At 47.3% G+C, this 10,384-nt stretch overlaps 1 long non-coding RNA gene across 1 annotated transcript; it reads left to right on the plus strand.

Annotated features, from left to right (window-relative positions):
- The first annotated feature begins 1,951 nt into the window (after positions 1-1,951).
- Positions 1,952-10,121, plus strand: LOC147251748 (uncharacterized). The gene is made up of 3 exons (XR_015118806.1): positions 1,952-2,237; positions 2,331-2,630; positions 9,149-10,121. It is a non-coding gene; the product is annotated as an uncharacterized LOC147251748 (long non-coding RNA).
- Positions 10,122-10,384: the final 263 nt, after the last annotated feature.

A 10,384-nucleotide genomic window follows, 5' to 3' on the forward strand; every position in this document is an offset into this window, starting at 1 on the left:
TAACTGCCCTTCCATCTCTGCAGGCTGCCCCCCACAATGGCCTCAGAGGGGCCAAGGCAGCAGGGACAGGTGCAGCTATCTGAGAGAGTCCCCCCTCCAGGACCGAGGTGACGGGTTCACCAAGCTTCCCATTCCTTGGGAAACACCCGGGGGGGCTTTGAGCTGCCTCACGCTTTCACTCTTGTAAACAAATGCTTTTCACTGACGATTCCAAGGAGAGCAACTGAGAAAGACACAAAACACTCCAGTCGTTGTCGTCTCTTTGTGTATCAGCAGACATTAATACAAATGTATTCCTCCCGGTGTGTGGCAGGATGACAGCTGTGAAATAATACAAATAATAATACAAAAAATTAAAAAATATCGCAGTATTTGCTTCTTTTTTTCGTTTACATCAACCACATGACGTACTTTTACTGTCCCCAGAAGTTGGCCGCAGGCACAGAAGCACCAATCAAGAGAGGGGTATTCCTGGCTGAGCAGGAGCAGGAGCTGCCGCGACGTTTGAGTCTTTGAACGCACCTGCATGCAAGAAGGCGGTAGAGTCAGGACTTTGATGGCTGTACTTCACCAGGTGCGTATCGCTGCTTGACCTGTGGAGCCCCAGAGCGACCCGAGAGCCCAGCTCCTGCAAGGATATCATTTGTCCCCGTGATGGATTGAATTTCTGGCCACTTGATGTAACTTGTTCTGATAATTTGATTAATTTGTGGCCACAAAACACAAATAGTTTGTTTCTCTGCCAGAGTTCCGTTTGTGGCTGTGGTTCACGCAGAAAATATCAGGTAATACATTGAATATCAGGCTGAGACTCTGATAAATGAATCCCGTGGATGATATTCCAGAAGCGCCAATAAATTCATGGCCTTTTTCATTCTATGAGGTATAAATAAAGGGCAGATATGAGCTGAACCGGAGCCAAACCTGCCCAGCACAGGTCCACTGGGAGACAGTTGTCCTCAGCCCGAAGACGTGATTCCCATTTCATTTGTCTCAATAGAACAGAAAGATGATCTTGAAGAGCTGCAGATAATCCAGCAGCTCAGAAATAGTTTCTAGCTAAGAAAAGTCTGGCTCAGCAGCTGGCAGCTTTATCGGTCCTCTATGAAACGCTGCTCCGTCTGCCAGGCTAAATGCAGCCTGACAGGCTTCCAGAGCAGCCAGCGTCCATCAGCCCAGCTGCTGGACGCTGGTGACAGGTGTATCACTGTAGCAGCCCATGAAAGTGAGAATGCTGCAACACAGTTTTGCTTTTTGCATGAATGAATCTTTGAATGTGTGTGTGTGTGTGTGTGTGTGTTGCATGACCGTGCCTCCCTAAAGCCGATCTCAACTGAAACGTAATTCCAGCTCAGCGTGTGAATGTTGTGTGTTTCTCTCCATGACAGCGGAGTCGTCGTGTCCTTGGATTTGACACCAGAGTTTTTAGGATTTAAATCGGCTAAATCTGACTTCCAGAAGCTGGAGAGATCAACAGTTCATGACCAGGGTTAGCGTTAGCTTCCATTACGAGCACTTTAAATTAGCACAAGCAGACGATTACTACTTCACCCAAAGGGTTTTTGGGTTGTTTTTTTTGTCTTCCAAGTTCCCCAGAAATGGTGTCTGAGCTCAAAACAATAGGTTTTTTCCCTCCTGCATGACCTCTTTGTGTGTCCGGAATGCAGAAAGAGCCACATTTAGCTTGAGGCTAATGGAGACTGATGGCTAACAACTGCAAAACTGTCCAAAAACACCGGTTTACCAACTCTGAAGTGGTTAAAGTGGTTAATCCTCATCCTCCCGATGCTAAGTGAACCACAAACCCTCCCAGCTCCTCCAGCTCCTGCTCGCTCACGCTGGTGCCCAACCAGAAGTGTTGTTGTTCGTTCTTAGCTAAAATCTTCAAGCTGAAATTTTAGGGTTTGTGTTTTAATGCTGGGGGGGGGGGTCTCTGTGAGCTGAAGACATTTTCTCTTTGTTGGTCTTTAAGGGTTAATAGCACTTTGTGGTTGGAGTTTGCTCCTCTTTGTTTCCATCCGTCTGTGCTGACCTCCATCGTGTCCTCCAGTAAACCCTGTTTTCCAGTCACTTCCTCCTGCACAGCTGGTCCCCTTCCCCTCATGACCCCTCCGGTTTACCAGCCCCCCTCCCTCAGGCTGATCCGGCTCAGCGTAGACTTCAGTCCCCTCACTTTTATTCTTCAGCTCGATCAGGCTGAGGCTTCTCCCGTCACGTGTGTCTACACAGTAAAAAAGGTAATTTTGGCATCTCAGTGAGACGTCGCCGCAACATTGAACACATTTAAAGTCACTTCTTCCTTCTGACAAATGTCAAGAAATTCTCTCAAGGTCTTCCAGACATGGGGAGGACAGAGGAACCCCCAAGTCTTTCACCACAGCTGTTGCCACCAAACTATCAGGAACATCTGTCTGTCGGCAAGCCTCGCCGAGAGTTCAACAACAAACATGAAGCCCGGCGTTTGAGTGCAGCACCGGGGAAGAAGTGGCTTGTTTTCGGAGCCAAGAAGTCAGGACGTCGACTGCTAATGAGGCAAAATGCGGATTTTAGCGTCGCCATCAGTCAAGGAAACGTCCGGCCCGTCTGCTAACGAGTGCCAGGGCCACCGCCGCTACGGCCTTCCTGCGATTGTAAGTAATTGCTGCCTTGAAGTGTGTTAACTTTCTCTGCTTTTAGACACTTGGTGGACGCGGACATCTCTCCCCTCTCACCAGTGTGGAGGAGAGTGATAATTTGAAGGAAAAACACTTTGAGGAAGATGGAACATAAATCTCAGTGTATGGATGAAATCAGAGAGTAAAGTGTGTGTGTGTGTGTGTGTGTGTGTGGGCTCAGTGTTTGTGTAGAGCGACCAGGCTTATTGCTTTGTGCCTCTGTATTTCTTTTTTTTAAAGGAGGAAGTTATGTTTGAGAGGAAGAGCTTTGTTGTAAGCTTCAAGTTGGGATATTGATTTGTTTGTTTGGCACCTCCACCTTTTCTCCTCCTCATCTTGTTCCGCTGCACTCTGCCTCTGTGCCGAGCTCTAAATAAACCAGGTTCCACTTCCACGCCGACTCCTTCACCGCCATCCTCTCCGCTGCTGCTGGATCACCAGGATATTTTCCAGATGCAGTTGCTCTCTGCGCGCTGATTGATCCAGAGCACCTGAGCACTCGATGTCGACTCCCCTCTTTTTGTTTTTGTCATCTGGTTTGTTGGAGCGTTTCTGCCTGCCGTCCAAATGAGGGGAGCTTGTGAGATTTTTCACGCCAGTCGTTTACTCCATCTCTCACCAGACCACGTATGTTGAGGGGCCGTTGGATCTGAGCTCCAAACACACAGGCGTACACCTGTACCAGCTGGCACCTGTACCAGCTGGCACCTGTACCAGCTCACACCTGTACCAGCTCACACCTGTACCAGCTCACACCTGTACCAGCTCACACCTGTACCAGCTAGCATCTCTCATCGAGTTTACCACTGCTATTCACAGCTCAGCCTCTCAATCGCACCTTCCTTGGAAAACTTTGGCTCGTCTGACTGGATGTGCTGTCATAGCACAGCTGAAAGCAGCAACAGCAGGGCCACGCGCCTCTAAACGCTGCATCAGCAGGTGTGACAGGTGCTCCCGCAACATGGCTCCAGAGGTGGTGCACACGCCTGATAAGAACAGAGCACTTTCATATGTTTATTACAAAAAAAAAGTTCACAAGACAAATCATTGCAGCAGACTTAAAACACACCAAGGAAACGATATAGAAATGAATGAAGAAGCAGAAATGAGAGCGTTGGCTCTGAGAACGCTGACGCCATCGTTTTATGGACAACACGCCATTGTTTCCATGTCAGATTTATGGTTTTAGCCACTGGTTTTGGGGATCACAGTGCCTTTTCCTCTTCTTGTCCAATAACCAAACAAATCTTTGTTCAATCTCCCGCACATTCCAAGAAAAGATATTTCTCTAAACACAGGATGTCTTGTTTACAGCCCCCCCCCGCCGGGCTTTTGCCCTCTGCTCATAATTGAATGCAATTAAGGAAATGATATTGAATTCATGTTGACTCCGGCACGGGGGCTCATCCTAGCTTTGTTTCACAGGACAGGCTAAGAAAACAATTAGAAGTTGGCAGCTGGTGACTCACATCATCATGAGGTCAGAAAGGATCCTGAACCTGTGAGAGGTGGTGGGGGGCTGTGGTCTGAGGCTGCTGGTCTGATCCCGCACCAGGAAACGGCGAGTAGGTACAAGTTAACGGCACCACGGTGCCCTGGAGCTGGTGAGGACGCAGGACCGGGGTAGTGATGAAGATGAGAGCAGGTGAGGAGGAGGACGGATAAGGAGGCAGCAGGCCAGCACCTGCGGAGGAGAACATTCCTCCCCTGGTCCTTGTTCTGGTGGGGGGGGGGGGGGGGCATCGGTTTGTGAGGAGACATCACTCAGGTCATCTGCTTCAAGAGCTCCTCCATAGTTGGAGTTCGTACCTGTAAGATGTGATGGTTCGTCTGGAACAACTGCTTCATCCAATGTTGAAGGTTTTCGCCCCTCAGGGCTCAGAGAGGACGCTCAGGACTCGTCCCGCTGTGGCGTTTATGGCACATTGTAAAACTGCAGCTCCCCGAATCAGACAACAGCTGCAAGGAACAAAGGCTTTGTTGCACACAGACCCCCAAAACTGTTTCCTGTTGTATGGCAAAAAATCCTCCTCGCCCAGGCAGAACTGCCACTTCTTTAGGTCTTTCTGGCCGCGTGAATCTGGTCGACCCACTCGGAGGAAGACAGCAAAGAGTAAAGAAAAACGCGACTAATACGTCCCGTCAGTGTGACGGCTTCTTCCTCGGCCAGTCCTACACGCCTCCACCTACTTTGGTGAAATCAGCCTCACAGTTTTTTGCTGACAAACAGCAGTGGAAACATGAGGTCTTTGGCAGAGGAAGCGAGGAAAGACTAACACAACAGGATGCTTCATATTTTAGGGCTAAAAGTTAGAAAAGGATTGACTGTTGCTGATATAAAAACCAGATGTGTGTTGTTGGGAATAAACTGTACCTGATTCAGAGTTCTTGTCCCGTTGTTGCACTGCAGCATGAATGACTCATAACAACAATGACTAACGCGACCTGTGAGCCCACTTCAAGCGACAGTCAACTCACGGAAAACAGAATTGGCTCTCACACTGTTGCAATATGGAAAAAACACTCACCCACGATTACAAGTACTCCACATAAGTTTTCAGGAATAGTACGGCCTCCTCCTCCGTCCGCGGCTCGTGCACGTCCGCTGGCCATGTGAGTAAAAGAGTATCTGACCAGTTCGTGTGGGTCTCCGGAGCTTAAAATGCTGCTGTTGGTACATTTGATGCTGTTTTGCATCAGTTGGTCTTGACAGGAAGAACCAGACACTTGTGTGCTGCAGAACCCTGCTGGCGTGGTGGAGGCGACCTGCTGAGGCTCCAGGTGTGATGTGCTGTTGTTAGTCACACTCTGAGCTGCAGTCCAAACAAATTAACAACAACAATAGCAAAACAAACAAACAAAAGAAATCTGATGGGATTGATAAAACTGAATTTATTTAGATTATATCACATCAGTCCTCATGCTAATCCCAGTTCCCTCAGCTCTGTGCAGCCACCGCCAAGTCCGACTCCTCCCATCTGTCTCACCGCCACTCTCAAACAAATATGAACGCCTCCACCTTCAAACACCTCTTCTACATCAGAATCCGCCGAACATGAAGCCACCACTTTGGGAGCGCAGCGTTTGTAGCAGTTCCAATGCTGAAGGCCCCTCGCTGCTCTGCTTCCTGTTGGATCCTTTGAAAATGCCGCAATATCCCTTTAATAAAACCTTCTAACTGAGGTTTCTGCTCTGACTCACACTCGTATGCTTCATGTTCTATGTACCAGACAACAACGTATTGATTGACTGTATCGGCCATCATAACTCTCAGCATCGAGTCACCAGTCTTAAAGGGCTTCCCCACCAGAGGAACTATGGGTGAAGGGCAAGTAACGTTTGGCCGGCCTGAACTCCTCCTGCAGGATGTTTGAAGCTTGATGAGCCTTAAATGGCAAAGGACGGGTTTAGTCATTCGCCTTTCATCTGCAGCCAAAAACACCGCTAATATAAAACTGCCGCAGGACCTGAGGTGGCTCATCTGGAGTTTCAGCAGCTGCCTCATTAGATTACATTTCTGTTTAAATTCAAAGGGAAGCGCAGTCTGTGCCGCTCCGGCCCGAGGCGTCGGCGGAGCAGACGTCTGCCTTGCGCCGGCAGCCTCCCGAAGGCCCAAAACAGATTAAAATGTGATTGAGAACCTATGTTTGCGGACATAATTAAACTGATCAACACAGAGAGTACTGCCCCAGGAGTGCCACAGAGCAGGATCCCGGGCTCGCTCCTGATCAGGCATCACTGGAGCTGCAGTTTCCCTCTGTCACTTTCAAGAGGGATGGTGGAAAAATACATGAAATTACTGTGACTGGTCCATGCATTAAACCTGAATTAAACCTAAATCAAGATTAAGTGACTACTACGACTACTACAACTACCAGCAGAATCCTGTTTGTGGGTTGATGTACTCATTTGTCATGCTTGGGTGAAGCAGCAGCTACAGTGAACTCCTCCGGGGTGACCCCAGCTCCTGTCTGGCTGATCCAAGCCAAAACAGACTCCCAGAGCTCCACGAATAGCAGCCCGTGGGGACGTCCCGTAAATGTCGGGGTCGCCAGTGCCGGGACCTTAAATCATCCACAAAACCCTCCCTCTTAAAGGGGCTGCGTCCATCTCTCAGCTCTAATCACAGTCAGAGCATGAGAGTCCGATACAGAAGTCAAATAGCGATTAAAGCAAATTCAGGTTGTAGGTTAAAAAGGTTGTTTAGGACGTCACTGACAAAGACAGCATCAGATTAGGATTTGATAGAATGTCCTTCTACCTAGTAGGGCTGTGTAGTACTACTGTATACTACTGTATACTCCAGGCCCTATTAAATATATACAGCAATATATCGTATTAAAGTTGTACTGTATGTACCGTACCATATGTTATTGTAACTTAACTTCTGTTCAGTGGTGTATCGCAGTATTTGTTGGATCTTACTGCAGGATATCATGATACTTATCCTTCAATCATATGCAGCCCTCATACCTAGTGATTACATGCAAGATAGAATATTGAGATGACCAGTTACTAGTGCTAATACACTGGTTCCTGGTGCTAATACACTGGTTACTAGTGCTAATACACTGGTTCCTGGTGCTAATACACTGGTTACTGGTGCTAATACACTGGTTACTGGTGCTAATACACTGGTTACAAGTGCTAATACACTGGTTCCTGGTGCTAATACACTGGTTACTGGCGCTAATACACTGGTTACTAGCGCTAATACACTGGTTACTGGTGCTAATACACTGGTTCCTGGTGCTAATACACTGGTTACTGGTGCTAATACACTGGTTACTAGCGCTAATACACTGGTTACTGGTGCTAATACACTGGTTCCTGGTGCTAATACACTGGTTACTGGTGCTAATACACTGGTTACTAGCGCTAATACACTGGTTAATGGTGCTAATACACTGGTTACCCATGCTAATACAGCAGTTACTGGTGCTAATACACTGGTTACCCGTGCTAATACAGCAGTTGCTGGTGCTAATACACTGGTTCCTGGTGCTAATACAGCAGTTACTGGTGCTAATACAGTAGTTGCTGGTGCTAATACAGCAGTTACTGGTGCTAATACACTGGTTACTGGTGCTAATACACTGGTTACTGGTGCTAATACAGCAGTTACTGGTGCTAATACAGCAGTTGCTGGTGCTAATACACTGGTTACTGGTGCTAATACACTGGTTACTCGTGCTAATACAGCAGTTGCTGGTGCTAATACACTGGTTACCCGTGCTAATACAGCAGTTACTGGTGCTAATACAGCAGTTGCTGGTGCTAATACAGCAGTTACTGGTGCTAATACACTGGTTACTGGTGCTAATACAGCAGTTGCTGGTGCTAATACACTGGTTCCTGGTGCTAATACACTGGTTACCCGTGCTAATACAGCAGTTACTGGTGCTAATACACTGGTTACTGGTGCTAATACAGCAGTTACTGGTGCTAATACAGCAGTTGCTGGTGCTAATACACTGGTTCCTGGTGCTAATACACTGGTTACCCGTGCTAATACAGCAGTTACTGGTGCTAATACACTGGTTACTGGTGCTAATACAGCAGTTACTGGTGCTAATACAGCAGTTGCTGGTGCTAATACACTGGTTACTCGTGCTAATACAGCAGTTGCTGGTGCTAATACACTGGTTACTCGTGCTAATACAGCAGTTACTGGTGCTAATACACTGGTTACTCGTGCTAATACAGCAGTTACTGGTGCTAATACACTGGTTACTCGTGCTAATACAGCAGTTACTGGTGCTAATACAGCAGTTACTGGTGCTAATACACTGGTTACTCGTGCTAATACAGCAGTTACTGGTGCTAATACACTGGTTACTCGTGCTAATACAGCAGTTACTGGTGCTAATACACTGGTTACTCGTGCTAATACAGCAGTTACTGGTGCTAATACAGCAGTTACTGGTGCTAATACACTGGTTACTCGTGCTAATACAGCAGTTACTGGTGCTAATACACTGGTTACTCGTGCTAATACAGCAGTTACTGGTGCTAATACACTGGTTACTCGTGCTAATACAGCAGTTACTGGTGCTAATACAGCAGTTACTGGTGCTAATACACTGGTTACTCGTGCTAATACAGCAGTTACTGGTGCTAATACACTGGTTACTCGTGCTAATACAGCAGTTACTGGTGCTAATACACTGGTTACTCGTGCTAATACAGCAGTTACTGGTGCTAATACACTGGTTACTCGTGCTAATACAGCAGTTACTGGTGCTAATACACTGGTTACTCGTGCTAATACAGCAGTTACTGGTGCTACTAAATCATTCCAGGACTTCCAGTTAAACTTCAGTTGGTTGAAGTGGTTTTTCCACGTTTTTTTTATGCATCATTTCAATGCACTTCACACAGAGTTCTGTATTAATTCAGTCTTATTTTCTTGTTTTTATCAACACAAGAACTTTTCTACCTTTGGGGCCTTTCGGACATTTAGCAAAATTTAACCTTCTTTTTTTTTTTTGCAGATTGAAAACATGAATGAAAACAGGTGGAAAGACACTGACAAGTTTACAAAAATGCGTGAGGCATTACACTCTGATGACATCAGCTGTGTTCCTGGCAGAGAGGCAGCTCCGTCTGAGCTCGGTTCCATACCCAAGACAAAGAGCCCATTCATGCCTTTTTCTGTTTTTAAATAATGGCTACAATAAGATTGACAGTAAGCCACATGCTGTTTGCCACAATCTGTTTCTGGCTACTGATGATGTGACGTTCTTGCTCTGACAGCAACAGAGAGGAATGATGTTCTCCGTGTGAGTTTATATTTTTAGACTAATAAAAAGACAAGTAGAGTCACTGCTTGAATTTTGTGGCCGTGATTGCAAATGAGAGGAATGTTTAAATGTTGAAATCAAAAGTTTGACATCACAAATTCACTGGAAAAACAGAATTGGCCAACAGTGTGGGCCGGGCAGTGACGCCGTCTCTGTGGTTACTATTTTATTGCTTTTGCTCCGGTGCCAATCGAACAGTGCTCCATCCATTCATCCATCCCTCGATCCATTCATCCATCCCTCCATCCTGAACTGCTTACCCATAGCTGGGTTCTGAGGTACAAGCTCTGGCAGGGAACCCCAAACTTTCCCTTTTTCTTACATCAAACAGCTCTGACAGGGGGATTCCTGGCGTTCCCATGCCAGCATGGAGATCCCTCCCCCTGGTTCTGGTCCGTCCCATGGCCTCCTCCCAGCTGGCTGTACCTGAAACACCTCAGGGAACAACTTCGGGAGGTGCTCAGGCGGCAGGGCGCCCGACCACCTGAACCGTCTCCTTTCTAGGAGCAGTGTCTCAGTGCCACCTGTCCCTCGTGGATGGCGAACCTCTCAGCCCATCGCTCAGGGAGACGGCAGCCAGGAGGAGGCTGGCTGGCAGGTGGGAGCAGGAACAAAGACTGAGAACATCCAGAGCTTTGCCTTCTCTTTTTGTCTCAAGGTCACGGTGGAGCGAACCCAAACTGCTCCTAGCTGCTACGAGAGTGGCTGATGCCGCGCTCACTCAGGAACAGAAACCTGACATGCAGGAACTCTTCACTGGGGTTAAGGACTCATTCCCTACATGAACTTTTGAAAGCTGAATTTGTAGCCAAAATGACAAAAGTTGCAGATGTTTCATGTGTGGGATACAAATGAGTTTACATCCAGGCCAGTCAGGTTGGGAGGGGAAACATTTCCATGTCTGCTGCAGGGTCACTTGACCCAGAA

Source organism: Aulostomus chinensis, chromosome 12 (assembly GCF_037954235.1).
Source record: "Aulostomus chinensis isolate RoL2024-O1b breed Wild chromosome 12, RoL_Achi_v1.0, whole genome shotgun sequence".
Taxonomy (NCBI): domain Eukaryota; kingdom Metazoa; phylum Chordata; class Actinopteri; order Syngnathiformes; family Aulostomidae; genus Aulostomus; species Aulostomus chinensis.